Source organism: Temnothorax nylanderi, unplaced genomic scaffold (genome assembly GCF_030848795.1).
Source record: "Temnothorax nylanderi isolate EJ_2023f unplaced genomic scaffold, tnyl_v1.0 TNYL_tig0345_pilon, whole genome shotgun sequence".
Lineage (NCBI taxonomy): Eukaryota > Metazoa > Arthropoda > Insecta > Hymenoptera > Formicidae > Temnothorax > Temnothorax nylanderi.
In genome coordinates, this window is record NW_027249407.1 from 59,524 (window position 1) to 75,746 (window position 16,223).

General features: G+C 33.9%; 1 long non-coding RNA gene across 1 annotated transcript; it reads left to right on the top strand.

Annotated features, from left to right (window-relative positions):
- The first annotated feature begins 10,117 nt into the window (after positions 1-10,117).
- On the top strand, positions 10,118-11,269 carry LOC139781551 (uncharacterized). The gene is made up of 2 exons (XR_011720570.1): positions 10,118-10,700; positions 10,870-11,269. It is a non-coding gene; the product is annotated as an uncharacterized lncRNA (long non-coding RNA).
- Positions 11,270-16,223: the final 4,954 nt, after the last annotated feature.

Here is a 16,223-nt window from a genome sequence, read left to right on the forward strand (position 1 = left end):
CCTACATTTTGATTTAAATTTAAATTATATTAAATTTATTAATTATATTCTTTTAAAATAATTTAAATAACAATACATAAAAAAATATTAGGCAATTCTTATCGTGGATTATCATTTACTAAACAAGTTCCTCTAATTATTTATTATACCGTCAAATTATTTAAATTTAATGTCTACTATCATTCATGCGTTATTCTTTGACACAGATGTACCGCCCCAGTCAAACTCCCCGCCTGGCAGTGTCCTCGAATCGGATCACGCGGGAGTATTAACGGCGATCGGCCGCGAGGCCTCACGCCACTCTGACACGCTTGGCTCTAGAACACCGTGACCGCCGGGGCACGAAGCCCTCGGGGCACGCGCTCCGCCTAACCGAGTAAGTAAGGAAACGATGAAAGTAGTGGTATTTCACCGGCGATGTTGCCATCTCCCACTTATGCTACACCTCTCATGTCTCCTTACAGTGCCAGACTAGAGTCAAGCTCAACAGGGTCTTCTTTCCCCGCTAAAGCATAACTCTTGCTAAACTCCTACACCTAATTAATCATAAAAATGCGTACCTCCGTTGGTGCAACAACACTCCATAATCCATAGTAACAAAAACTCGTTCTGATATATATAAATTTTGGTTGTATATATAGATTCCACATTACCCTTATGAAAAAGTAGTACTGGTTTTAATACTGGAAAAAGTATTGGTGAAAGTACTGGAGACATAAGTACTCAAAGTACTACTAAATTCGACCATACTGACTTCGTCAGTACTCCTTCCCAGTACTCATCCAATACTCATTCAGTACTCCCTTCAGTACTTCCTCTAGTGTGTACTCCCTCCAGTACTCCCTCCAGTACTTTCTCCAGTGTGTACTCCCTCCAGTACTCCCTCCAGTACTTTCTCCAGTGTGTACTCCCTCCAGTACTCCCTCCAGTACTTTCTCCAGTACTCCCCCCAGTATTCCCCCCAGTGTACTCCCTCCAGTACTCCCCCCAGTACTCCCTCCAGTACTCCCACCAGTACTCCCTCTAGTACTCTTTTAGCACTTATCGAATACGTGGGATACTAACGTGTGGTACAGGTGCAGTACTTGCGCAGTACTATCCAAGTAAAACAAAAAGTCAAGATGATATCAAAATAACGTCATATTGATAGTTTAGTGTGTTAATTTAGTATTTTATTAATTTAGTATTTTCAAGATACGTTACGAAAAAGTAGTACTAACAATCAGTACTCAGTACTGAGTGATCAGTACTCGTAGTATTGACAGTATATTAGTATGTTAATACTCAAGAATATTGCAGAATGGTCAGTACTGTGCCTATTAGTTCTTACAGTACTGGCAGTACTATCATGATAGTACTCCGAATATTAATCTGATAAAGTACTGACCACTTCAATATTTTAAAGTACTAATGAGTATTATTGCTTGTAGTACTGCCAGTACTGTAAGCACTGACAGACACAGTACTGACCATTCTGCAGTATTCATGAGTATTAACATACTAATACTCTCAATACTACGAGTACTGATCACTCAGTACTGAGTACTGATTGCTAGTACTACTTTTTTGTAAGGGTTAGTAACCCTGTAAAAATAATAACAAATTTATTTCTGCAATAGTTTATTTATGAAACATTTTATAATGATAAAATAAAGTGTTATATAAAAGAGATCTAATTGTCGAATCAAAACCGTGTAATTAAAGAGAACTCAACAATATCAATATGTGAATTGAAAAGTGCCAAATTGTTTAACAAATAATTTGTTATTAACAAACACACGTATTAATAATAAAATTTTTCAATGCTATATTATACCTTAGTAAAAGTCCTACAATATATTTCCTATACACTCCTATCAAATTCCTAACCATTTACGAGATATAAAAATAACGAAAATCTTATTACATAAACAATTTAATTCCATTGATCTGCTGTACTAATGAGAAGGCTACTCATTTCCACTTATACACAATATTATTAACATAATATTAGAATCATTATTATTACTGTTAACAGCGCTTTTCATTAACATTGTTATAAACAAATATATATATATGTTCACTGAAATTAATATTATTATCGAGCGTCAAGCGCCGAAGCGTCACCCACGAACCTGAGAAGGATAAAATTGTACTGTGCGTTATGTAGAAACACGAATCTGAGCGAGATGCGAATATTGCATGATCCATGGGAGGGAGAGAGAGAGAGAGAGAGAGAGAGAGAGAGAGAGAGAGAGAGAGAGAGAGAGAGAGAGAGAGAGAGAGAGAGAGAGAGAGAGAGAGAGAGAGAGAGAGAGAGAGAGAGAGAGAGAGAGAGAGAGAGAGAGAGAGAGAGAGAGAGAGAGAGAGAGAGAGAGAGAGAGAGAGAGAGAGAGAGAGAGAGAGAGAGAGAGAGAGAGACGTATATACCGTAATAGATAGATAGATGATTTATTTATGCCCAAGCAAAAGCTAAAGGGCAATGCAATATAGCATATACAATAAATGCAGTAATAAAGCAGTTAACAATCGAGCAATTACAGAATGAAATACAGTGCTCTCAATCCGGTGGCTTCCTCAAGGAAGTCATGCAGACTACAATCACCAGCAACACAGTAGTTGCAATACAGTATATTACAGCACAAATTCGTAGAACTATCCATAGAATTATAGTATAAAGCAACAAAATCTATAGAACAATAATAATGAGTTTAAACTAACGCACGCGCTATAAAGCAACAAAATTCCATGAAACAATAATGGTAACAAACTTAAAACTAACGCACATATATGATTAACGCTCTAATACTAACTACTTAAAACTAATGCACACGCTTGACATCCATACTGATTTCAATCGAAGGAAAGAACAGCAAGTTGACATATTCAGTCGGTTTCAGAAGATAGCAGAAATGATCTAAGAAAACTCTTAAATGATGCAATAGACGATGCAGAAGTTATGCTGTCAGGGAGCGAGTGCCAGAAATAAATTGCGGATATTTGAAAGGAGTTTCTGTATGTTTCCGTTCTGTACGCAGGAATGTGGAAGGTCTGAGTAGCAACCAGACGTTCGGATCTCCTCAACAATGGATCAGGTGCAGTGAAAAGCTCACGAAGGTAGGAGGGTGATCTCATATGGAGAATTCGATATATCTGGCAACCCATAAAATACAGCCTCCTATTTTCCACTCGAAGCCATCCGAGTCGCTTCCTGTACGGCGTTATATGTTCATCTCGTCTGAGATCATAGATGAATCTAATGCAGCAGTTCAGAAGCCTCTGCAATCTGGTGTTCAGCTCACCGGTCATGCCATGATACACTAGACAGCAATAATCGATGTGAGGCATTATTAGGGTCACAACAAGCTTTATCTTTAGCTCAGTCGAAAGAGAATTTCTGTTAAATTTGAGGCTGTACAGTGCGTGATGAACTTTATGAGAAATATGGATGACATGCTTCCTCCAAGAAAGATTGGATGTAAAGATAACACCAAGGTTCCTTACTTCACTCACAAACGGAATTGGTGTATTGTTCACCACTACCGGCTGCAAGAGATTCAGATTAATGGTTCCAATATGAGCTCGACTTCCAAATATAATAATCTTTGACTTGTTAGGATTAAGCTTGAGACCATTTATCTCGGCGTAGTCGAATATGGCCTTAGCATCCCTAGAAATCGATTCGAGACCACGATTGATGTCAGCCGGTGGACACGAGAGATAAGCTTGAACGTCATCCGCAAAAAGCATATGATACGTGTAAAGCAAAACACGGCATATATCATTGATATATAGAGAAAATAGTGGAGGACCGAGTACAGAGCCCTGCGGAACTCCAGATGACGTGAACAGCCACTCAGATAATTTAGCAAGGTCATCCACTACTGCCTGAGACCGGACAGTAAGGTAAGAGAAAAACCACATTATAGCTTCATCTGAAAATCCGATCTCTTTCAGCTTTATGTAAAGTTGAGGATGTGGGACAGTGTCAAATGCCTTGCTGAAGTCAAAGAGTATCATTATAGTTACAAGGCCGTTATCGATTGCACGCTTGATGTCGTCGCAGACACGTAGGAGAGCGGACTGAGTGTTGTGACCCGAACGGTAAGCGGACTGTCTAGGATTTAACAGATCGAACTCGTCCAGATACTGTGTAATTTGTGAGGCGACGATTTTTTCAAGGATCTTTGACAATTCGGGTAAATTCGCTATCGGTCTCGTGTCGGACGGAGACTGCGGATTACGAGTTTTAGAATGTGGGCGAATTAGTGCCCGCTTCCATTCCGACGGGAACGTGGAAGTCTCCAACGATCGGTTAAACAACGTCGTGAGCACCAAGGAAATAACCGGCCAGGCAATGCACAGAACATACAGCGGAATACCGTCTGAACCAGACGCATATGAATGCAAAGGTGCAGTCGTAATAAGCTTGTATACATCACCCGGTAGTACCGCAGAGAATCTGAACTGCGGGCGTAGTGTAGGTCGTCGGCTTTAATAGCCGTTAGACAAGGAGAGCAATACATTTCATGCTAATGCTTTAGACATGCTAATGATGATTTTAATTGTGTAATTGAATTATTCTACCCTATGTAAAGTATGTCTAAAGGTAAATTAAATAATATTCGACATATATTTGCATATTTTATAATTTGAATTATTAAAGAATTCTTATATTCTTTTACGATAAAAGTCATAATAAGATTTTATAATAAAGAAGGTATCGCTGTGGTTGCGAAATCATTATTAGAATAGAAATAGAATTCAACGAGTCACCTGTATGACTCATCAGAGTGGAATCTAGTTCTCGCATAGAATAGGACCATATATGGGCATGTCGAGGCGAGCGAGCCGCATGACCATATACGGGCATGTCGAGGCGAGCGAGCCGCATGACCATATAAGGAGAGAAAGTCGGAATGTAGCCATACCGTATAAGGTAATGAATTTGAAGCCACCGCCTTATGACTCACTGTAACGAGGTGCGGTCACCTCCCATTACCGTTTCCAAAATTGTATAAAAGCGCAATCTTCATGAAAGCTTCTTTTCATATTCCTTGAATATAATACAGAATATTTTTTCAATCTATTTTTCAATATTAAAACACGCTGTACAATTTAGATTGTATATAAATATGGATTATATGATGGAAAATTATACTAATAACATCTATATATATAAGTACCGTCGTCTGTATGTATGTCTGTCTGTCTGACCGCGAACTACTCATTCGTTAGTGGACCGAATTTTTACCAAAAGTATATGAAATAGGGGTAGAATTTCCCGGGGAGTACCATAAAGTGTATAGTTTTTCGTTACCGATTTTCTGGAAACCGGTATCAGAAATTTTTCCAATTTTTCGGAAAATAATTGACCGAATCTTATTCGTTAGTGGACCGAATCTCAAAGAATTGTATATGAAACAGGGGTAGAATTTTCCGGGGAGTGCTATAAAGTGTATAATTTTTTGTTACCGATCTTTTTGAAAGCCGGTACCGAAATTTTTCCAATTTTTCCGGATTTAATTGACCAAATTTAAAAGAATTGTATATGAAGTAGGGGTAGAATTTCCCGGGGGTTGCTATAAAGTGTATAATTTTTTGTTACCGATCTTTTTGGAAACCGGTATCAGAAATTTTCCAATTACAAAAATTGTAATTATAAATATTAATTAATTACAAACAAAATAAGGACAAACGTTTCGGCCATAACTGTGGCCTTCTTCAGTGTATCAACTAGTCGTTAAAATTTTAAAACATCCCCCCTTTTTACAATAATAAAAACGCCATTCGCTTACAAAAATCAGATTAACGCATCCTCTTCCATTAATTCAACCGCCATTCGCTTACATCGTCAATACAATCGTCGTCTCATTTGGCGTCTGACCGTGAGACCGACGCCCAAAGGCCAGTCGGCCTCCTTGACACCATTCGATCCTAAACTAACGATCGCAACATCGACACAGATGTCTGCCAAGCGGGAGGAGAATCCAGCAAGGGAGACGATGCGGACGAAGGCCGAGAAGAAGATCACAGACCCTCGTATCCACACTTCCACTCCTATTCCCGATAGTAATAACGAAAGCGACAAAGAGAACGTCAGTTCAGACGTGGATACGACAATTCCACTAGATGACAGCGACCATGAGAAATCGTTGGAACAGCTGATCCAGTCCAGCCAGCAGATCCAGGGTGATGACGCAGCGACAGCTGATTCTCAGCGTGAATGAAAGGTTGGTCCAGTTCCTGAAAAGAGATAAAGACATTATTAATAACGATGGATCAAAGCGAGATCTGTAACGAGTTTTTTTATCATTTATATGATTATAGCATTAACGCTATTAATCAACTTTATTCTATTAACGCATAATATTTTAACGAGTAAAGAAAAAGGTTATAGAGATCTTAATATTAACGTAGCTTTACCTAATGAGCAAATGTGACATAAACCATGTTGCTAGAAGTAGTTGATATACTTCTTATTTTGATAATCTTATATTACATACTTTTAACATTAACGACTCTTCCAAACGAGCCAGAGATATTTTAGTATAATATATATAATGATAGTATTGTAAGCGAGAATATGCCCGAGCGCATATATATATAATATTTTATGTTATTAAGCCAGATGGCTGAGATTATTATTATTACATGTCTTATTTAATGACATTGAGTCATAACGAGTCCAGATACATGTCAAATATAACAGTTTTACTGATGGAAATAGAATCAGCTGATTGTGCTGAACTTTGATAAATTGATTAAAGAATCACTTAATGATGACCTTTATTACTTCAGAGGGTCCTATAGAACACGTACATGCGTTTTATTTAAGATAAATACACGTGATTAACATTTTGACCACTTTTGATAAAAATCTGTAATTGTGATTCGATTTGCATATTATTGTGTTAGAACACTTAATATCGATCCACAGAACAAGCCTATATGGTTTAATCGCGGAAAAACACCGTATTTCATTTTTTGACACCTTCGGGCCTAACTCTTCAATTATCATCCGATTTAGATGTTTAAGGTCTCAAACGTTTAGTTTTGACTTAAATAAACCGTTTATGATGTCAAAAGTGAAAATTTATAATTAGAACAAAAAATCACCTGTTTCGGTGAGATTCGTCATTAATGATGCGAATCGAGTGCGACTAGTCTCAAACGTTCTTGTTATCATTTACAGAGACTGCCCATGCGATAAAATCATCAAATTTTGCAATAGTTTAGATTTTCACCCTTTCGGGGTAACTTCTTTGTTTACAGTCCGAATGACTTTTTATTAGTCTTAAAATGTTTGTAGTGACTCCCAGAAGCGAGCCATGCAATAATATTTCAAAATTTATCAATATTTCGCAATGTTGCAAAAATTTGCAAAAACTGAGAATAAGCCTAATGATGGAACTTTAATCATAGAAATGAGTTAGATTGATCTCAAATAACAATATTCTGAGGTGCTTTTCTCAAATTTTGCATTATTTCAGAAATTGACACTTTTTGGTCAATTGTTTAAATAATTGATTTTTTAAAGTTTTAACGCTATGATATCATTTGTTGGGACCAAAGAAAGACGTCCATGATAAAAAACATTAATTTTCCTGGAATTGCAAAAGTTGATAAATAATGACGTACTTTTGTAATTCGCATAATTTACCGACTTTACCCAGTAAACAATTTGTCAGCAAATTGTAACCAAATTGACACCAAATACGCGCAAAACTTGTCGACAAATTCGGTGCGATCTGTGTCTGCAATACGCTTGTGTTTTGCTAGCAAAGCTTGTGTACATGACTTGACACCAAATTGACGCCAAATATCGAGCAAAACAGGGCAGCAAAAGTTCAACGGCAAATTTGCGCCATATTGTGAACAAGGCTTGCCAACAAAAGCTCGACAGCAAATTTGTGCCAAATTGCGAGCAAACCTTGACGAAAGAACTTGACGCCAAATTGACACCAAATACCGAGCAAATCTTGATGACACAGCTTGACGCCAAATTGCAGCAAGCCTTGTTACGTAGGTAGCCATTAATAAATACTAATATTTTTTTTTTTTTAGGAAAAATTAAAAGCATTAAATTATAAAAAAGCATATAATTTGTTATTGATTTACAATAAATTATTTTATACATATGTTACATATGTTAAAAAAAATCTTTATATTTATAAAACATTATAAGACATTTATAAAATCTAACGGTGGCAATAAAGTAATTAATTATATATTAATTACAGTAAATGTTATACAATGTGAATTTACTGACATATGCAAACATTTAACTTTGTCAACAGCACATACAATATTTGTAAACACTCGAGAATCTTATATAATGCCTGGAACACATACTCCGTGCGCAGATAATGCATTGGCCGGTATAAGAAGGATTTATAGAATCTTACTGAAAACACGAGTATAATTTCTATGAAAATGCATCTAAAACAATATTCTTATAAGCCTAATACTACTAACTTTCCTTTCTTTAATCATACAATAATAACTACCGTGCATATTTAAACAACTAGTTCAAACTTGAAACACGATTTATTATTTGCAAGAATGCAAAATTGAAATAAACAAATGTTCACAATGTGCATAGTTCGTCGATTACGATGAAATAATGCAGTAGGGGAGACCGGGGCTAAAAGGTCAACGGGGTTGAAGCGTCAAATCAAATATCTCGGAACCTGTATATTGTGTGAACTCGCTATTAACATTGTAAACGCTGCTTATGGTACCCATGTGACCAACGGAGTTTCGGCAGGTTACCTGCCGTATTATGATTTTTACGAGGGCAAACGTGTTTTTGGAAGGTGAAAGTTACATTTTCTGCGCGTGGAAATTTTGTAATATCTGCAATAATATTTGCTCTCCAAATCTCGAAGTACGTGATTATAAAGAGTAATGCATGCTGAACACGAATCCAGTGTAGTTTTTTCATTATCGTTGATGTTCAATATTTCGTGGGCAATCAGACCTGAAATTTGTGTTTGGGGCTAATCGGTCAGTAAGCAGTCCAGATGCATTTCCGGGCATTTCCAGGCTCACTGCATATGGAATATGGATGAGACGGGAATTACAACCGTTCAGACACCGAATAGAGTCATCGGACGTCGAGGAGTGAAACAAGTCGGGCGAGTGACTTTTGCGGAAAGAGGAACCCTCGTAACTATTTTTTAATAATGTTTCGCATAAAAATTTTAAATAAATTTTTATATTTTTCTCTTAAAAAACAATTATTAAAATGTGTCCTATCATTTTTCAGGATTAGATGTACGTATATGTATTGAAAATGCAGTGTGACGTTTAAACCCCGGCATTTTTGAGATTTCAATTTTTCCACCGTTGTCGTTTTTGCTCTATACCGGTTAAACAAAGCGACGTAGACAAAAATTTCTTATATAAATTTTGTAGCTAAAGGTTCACTCTTTACAGTGGTATACCACATTTAACTAAAATTATTTATTTTGTTGTTAAAAATCGGCACCGAAAAAAAACTGACCTTTTAGCCCCGGTCTCCCCTACTGTTGTCAGAAAGAAATAACAAAAGAATAATATACATCATTTAGGTGCAAGCAACCGAAGTGAATTTTGTAGTGTTTGATGTAATAGAAATTAATATACAGCAGAAAAAAACTGTTCAAACAAAACTTTTAAACCGTTTAAACAAAACTTTTAAACTATTCAAACAAAACTTTAAACTTTTACAGATAAAAAAATACACGATATTTCATCAACAGTTCCAAGATTATTTTGAGAAATATTTTAATCAAAGAAAGAATATGTAAAATTTTTAATATTGCAAGAATATAATAGTTATAAAACTAAAGCATTTCCCTTGTATTTTAAATTGTTTTAAATTGTTTCTATTTCAAACTAATATTACAATTTTGCCTTAATCAGATTCAAACGGCAAGTAGAATGAAACATTTTATTACATAATATTACATATTCTTTATACTCTTATAACTCTTCTTTAAGACTATAAGAGTATAACTCTTTATACCCTTATAACTCTTCTTTATAACTCTTATTTTCACGAAACATTTCGAATATTTTTTATTCTCATCACTATTCTCGCAGTTTTCAGAATTATCATCGTTGTCATCTGAATGAGCCTCGTTATTGTTGCCGGTGTGTCTGTTAATGTTAAATATATCTCTATAATTATCGTTATTTTCGAAATCAAAGTGTTCAGAGTACTCAAAATGATCAGAATTATTAGAAAATTCAGAATGGTGAGGAAGTTCAGAATGATGAAAAAGTTAAGAATAATGAGAAAGTTCAGATTCTTTTTGATTATGAAGAAAATCTGGTATTACGGAACTTTGGCTTTTAACGGAAGCATGTTCTTGCTGAATATGCGACTGATCGAATTCAATTAAAGAATCTGTTGAATTGAGTTCTTCTACAACTTCAACATTCACTTTCTGCCTTTTAACTTTCTTAGAAAGCTTATGAAACGGTGTTTTTTGGCATGTTCTAAAATAAACTGCAAATAAATTTAAATGTTATGTTTACATAAAATACATAGATTTCAAAATATATACTATCTTTACTCTTTAAAAACATTTATTTTTTCAGATTTTCTACTGCACAATCACTATAACAAATGGAATGTTAATGGAAAAAAATATAACTAAATTAATTAAACTAACAGTACAAAATAAACTTATAGGATGGAAGGCTGGCTGATTTTCTCGAGTTATAAAAAGGTCATCAATTTAAATTTAAAAACAAAATCTCGTTTAATTAAACAAATTTTAAATACAATTAACGTTTTACGTTTCGACTTTATATACTTAGTCTTCTTCAGAAACCTGATACATAAGAGATAATACATAAAAAATAATTAAAAAATAAAAAGAAATAAAATTGCTACAGATAAAAAGGATAGAGAACAAAGCCGCATACTTTGGACTGACTTGCCAGAAATGTAGCTAAGATCTACACTATGACATAGTATAGACCTTAGCCACAATTAATGTATATACGAGTTGTCAAAAATAGAATGAAATAAGTCAAGTAATAAAATTGTTACTATTATCTATACTGTTGTTATTATTATCAAACGATATTATTTATTATTTGACAGTGTAAAATTGTAATGCATATATTAAAATTACATTAGGGCTAGAATATAAACCAGACCCACAAGAATGAGAGCAATTCCAAGATCTCAAGACGAGAATTAACCAGATCTTACAGGGCGGAATTAAGGAGTCTGGATTACTGATTGAAATCAAAGTAAGAAAAAAAAAGAAAAAAAAGAAAAGAAAAGAAAGGGGGGCCCCTGCTTTTGTCTACGAGATCAATTCTAGGGCTAGAATATAAACCAGAGCCACAAGAATGAGAGCAATTCCAGATCTTAAGACGAGAATTAACCTTGCAGAGCCCCTTGTACTACCACGATCAATGTCGATCTTCCAATATGGCGTCCCAAATGAGAATATCGGAAGGGCCCTGCTCGCTGGACCGGACTCCTCGCCTCAATCCTCCCTCAAGCTCTCCTTTTCCTGGCGGTGAGCTCTCCTTGGGAAGTCGAATCTCGCTCGGTTGGTCTCCAGAATACGTGCCGCTTAGCTCAATCAGTTACGAAAGAAGGAAAACGTACTCGTCTCGTCCAAAGAAACGCAGCAAGAGCGGCCATGACACTGAACAAGAGCGAGGAAGGAGGTGGGGGCGCGTTGAAAGTGGCGACTCACGTGTCGCGCCATCTGAATGAAACGCCCTAAACATCGCTTGGTATTTGGCGTCAATTTGTTCTTAAGTTTTGTTACCAAAATTTGCTCAATATTTGGCATCAATTTGGCGTTAGGTTTAGTCAACAAACTTTAACAGCAATTTGGTGCCAATTTGTTATCAGGTACTACTAAGCTTTGCTCGATATTTGGTATCAATTTGGCGTCAATTGTGTACGCATGTTTTGATACGTATTTGCTAGCAGTTTGTCGACAACATTTGATAAAACAAATTTTGATGCAAATTTGTACCATTTCTGAAACCAAAATTTGTAGCAAGTATTTGGCATTATTTGTTCGAACAGATTTGGCTATCTGGGTATGGTCGAAACCTGTTTATTTACCGTAAGAGGAACTAGGAAAATCCTCATTTAATCAAATCAAAGCAATTGTATTGATTTCACTGAAATTAGCGAAAATCGTAATTATCGATAAATATATATATTTGAATGCACAGAAAATCTTGTAATAAAATAAGAAAAATGTTCACCTAGTCAGAAATGCATAAAAATATATATATGAAGATTACATTGACAAAGGTCAGTTATATGAATAATTAAGATAGATAGATTATCTTTATTTAAATTACATATCCTTTTATGATATGTTAATACAAGTGCCTTGAATGCATTTTGCAAGCGCTCGAAGCGTTTAATATTAATTATCTATTAATTCCTGAAAAAGGGAAATTGATCAATTTTATATTGATATACTTACCTGGATACTTACCGGATGAGTCCTGTTAATAATAAATGTACCTGAAAATAAAAAGGATGAATGATTACGCGATATTAGCTACATAATGTTAATGAGCAGGGAAAATCCGCATTTATGTAAAGAATGTCTGATATTGCGTGACGAATGAATGATAAACGGGATTCATCATATTATTAATAATTTTGCATTAAATATTATTTGCAAAAGGGAAAGTTTGAAAACATGCAGTCGCATAATTAAATTGTTATTGCGTCATCTTGAACGTCGGCAGTTGCCTTTGACGTAACCTGATACCTTTGTTTACTTCTCGAGGAAGTTCCGAGAAACTTGTCTGAGCGAGTCGACTGCATGAGAGAGTGAGATAGCGACAGAATAGAACTGGCTGCTCATTGGCCCAAGCCGAGGTGGTGAGAATACACAGCCAGCTCGAGTATATAAGGACGAGCGATTTCAGCTCGAGGTTCTTTCCCATGGGTTCTTTCCCAGAGATACTTTCCAAGAGTATTCGTGTAAATCGAGTTTAGAAGGAATATCTTAAGCGTAAATATTAACGATCGTGTACTCGTTTATGGGAAAGATTAGTTCGCGAATTCTTGCGTACTTGTAATTATCTTTCGCGCAGCGAACGATTGTTAAGCAACAATTATATTGTTAGATTACTCGACTCGTCGCGAGGATTAAGACCCGGCATTGTGCATTGCCGTTAGCCGTTGGAATTACTTTCCGTTTTGACAAACAGTGTACTCATGTACCAAAGTCTTAAAATATATCTTGTTATTGTTAATTCAATACAGATTAATAATTGATTGAATATTCCCGGGAAAAAATGTTTATATACAATTTTATCTAATTATATCATATTATATATAACAAAAAACGAAATAAATACGCTCGATGAAGCAAACAGCTAAACAAATAACAATGGCGAAATTTCGAGCAAAAATAGGTGTTAACATTTATATATTCAAAATACAATAGTACAGATTATATAAAATACAATATTATATATAATCATTTATAATAAGATCTATTTATGTATTCATTTATATGTAATTTTATCAAAATATTTATAACTCCATATCAAATTATGCAACATTATATTACAATTCTTTTCTGAGTAAATAATTACGTGTAATTATATCAAGATATGTATAACTCCACATCGAATTATACAATATTATATTAAAACTCTTTTTTGAGTAAATAATTATATGTAATTATATCAAAATATTTATAACTCCATATCAAATTGTGTAAAGTTATATTAAAAGTCTTTTTCGAGTAAATAATTATATGTAATTATATCAAAATATTTATAACTCCATATCAAATTATGCAAAGTTATATTAGAATTTTTTTTCGAGTTGAGATACATCAAATTATATACAAACTTATATATAATTGCACCAAATTAGATATAATTATATATATTTTTTTTTATGTTTGATTGAAATAATAAATAATAAATTCGCGTAAAAATACCATTTTTCTAGTATAGAATAATGTAATTTTATTTTTATATGTATGCGTACATATATATTTTATTGTTCACATAATAGAATTTATTAAATTTGGTGTGTTACAAATATAAAAAAAGATTATATATAATTATATATAATCATATATAAACTTTAAATTTTAATTATCCAATAGATGGCATTCGATAGGATTCGTTTCTCGTATTTAAAATTTGACGAACAGTAGTATAAAAAACGGTATCAAGAGACACGGCACTGTCTCAAGCAGTGCCAAGTTATAATATATGGAATAAATCATTTCACTTTTGATTCTACATATTTACCACAAAAATGGACCCATTAAAGATTTGATCTAATTGTATCAAAAAATATATAATTATATCTAATCATTTATATATATATGAAGTATGCATAGTTTGATCTAATTACATATAATCATATACAATTTTATCTATTTATATATAATTAGATCAGGTCAAAATCCATGTATAATTATATCTACAAAGTAATATATAATTAGATAAAATTGTATATAAACATTTTTTCCCGGGTTCCTATCCTAATATCCGGATATCATACACGTAACGCGAACGCGAGTGAAGGACTTTGAAATTCCATCGTCTGAAGAACGTCTGAGCTGAGCCACGTAAAGATAAAATATTCTGGAAGGAAGGAAGATAATAAACCCATTGTCATTGCCTTTGACGGGTATATACGTTCTGTGTCAGCGTACAAAACACAGTGGCGACCGTATAAATTACATCCAAGTAAGTTAATTCTTATTCAAGACCACAAGTTCGGTCACAACCCTACACACACCAAAGTGTGTGTGATCAAAATCGTCCACCATTTTAAATTGACGAGTGGGATCAGCTTGAAAAAATTTCCAGATGTACTTGGAACACTGTTAAATCAATTTATATAAATAAAGTGTCGTTGAAATTATTTACATATTTAAAAAAATTCAAAAAGAATTATTTTTTTGAAAAAAACGTAATTTACGAAAAAAAATTTATTTTTTTTTATTTTTAATATTTCTGGCTAAAAATTTACGTGTATATTCTTGGTATCTCTAAAACTCGAGGTAAGGGTCAAATTGACCCTGTGTGTTCTCCGAGGGTTAAGGATGTTTGGGTGACATCTCAAATTATTATCAAAAATCTAAAAATTTTATATTGTTCTATTATTACGTTTGAGTATTTGCGTGAAATTTTAGCACAATTTTCTTATTGGTTTAAAAGTTATTTAATTTTTTTTTGCATTGATTCTTATCATATCTCGGGATTGGCTGCACCAATCTTATTCGGACTGGTCGCAATCGAAAGCTTGTATCGACATTATATTTAAAAAATGTAGTTACATTTTTTTATTATGACTTTAGTTTCTGAGATATTTTAATCGAAAGTTTGTTGACGCAAGAATTGTCTTCCTATTCTTATTCTCTTTTATTTTTTTCCTCATCAAATTATGAGAATAAGAAAGAAATTTGTACGTTAACAAACTTTCGATTAAAATATCTCAAAAACTAAAGCCGTAATAACAAATGTAACTACATTTTTTGAATATCGATGCAAGCTTTCAATTGCGACTAGTCCGAATAAGATTGGTGCAGCCAATCCCAAGATACAATAAGAATCAATGCAAACAAAATGATTAAATAAGCATATTTTAAACCAATAAGAGAATTGTGCTAAAATTTTATACAGATACTCAGATGTAATAATAGAACACTGTATGAAATTTTTAGATTTTTGGTAATACCTACTTTGAGATGTTACCCATCATGCATACATCTAAAAAATGTAAGAAGAAAACTAAAAAATGAAAGAAGACAAGTTAAAAAGATAGATGCATGTCACATTAATTTTACGACTATTTAGTGATTTTTAAAGCCAAAGGAAATTGTTCGGTATATTTTAAAAATGTGCTGAATCAATTACAATTGCGATTTATGGATATATTAAAACAAAAATTAAAAGAGAAACCTTTTTTTCAATTGTATATTAAAAAATCTATAAAACACCTACTCTGATCAGAGTTATTTGACCAAAAATGTATTTGTAGGCCTGTGCAATCAACTTCTCAATTATTATTATTAATTACCAATTACACCGCCTGCACAAAAGAAAGACGTACGCTAACACGCTCGATATCAATATTAAATAGGGTTGGGTCACCGGTTGTCATGTTTATTATATTCTTATAAAGAACATAACGTAACAACAATAAAACATCTCTTATTTTACTATCTTACCTTTTATTAACGTATGCCTTTCGTCTGCTTAATCGTTTACACGACAGC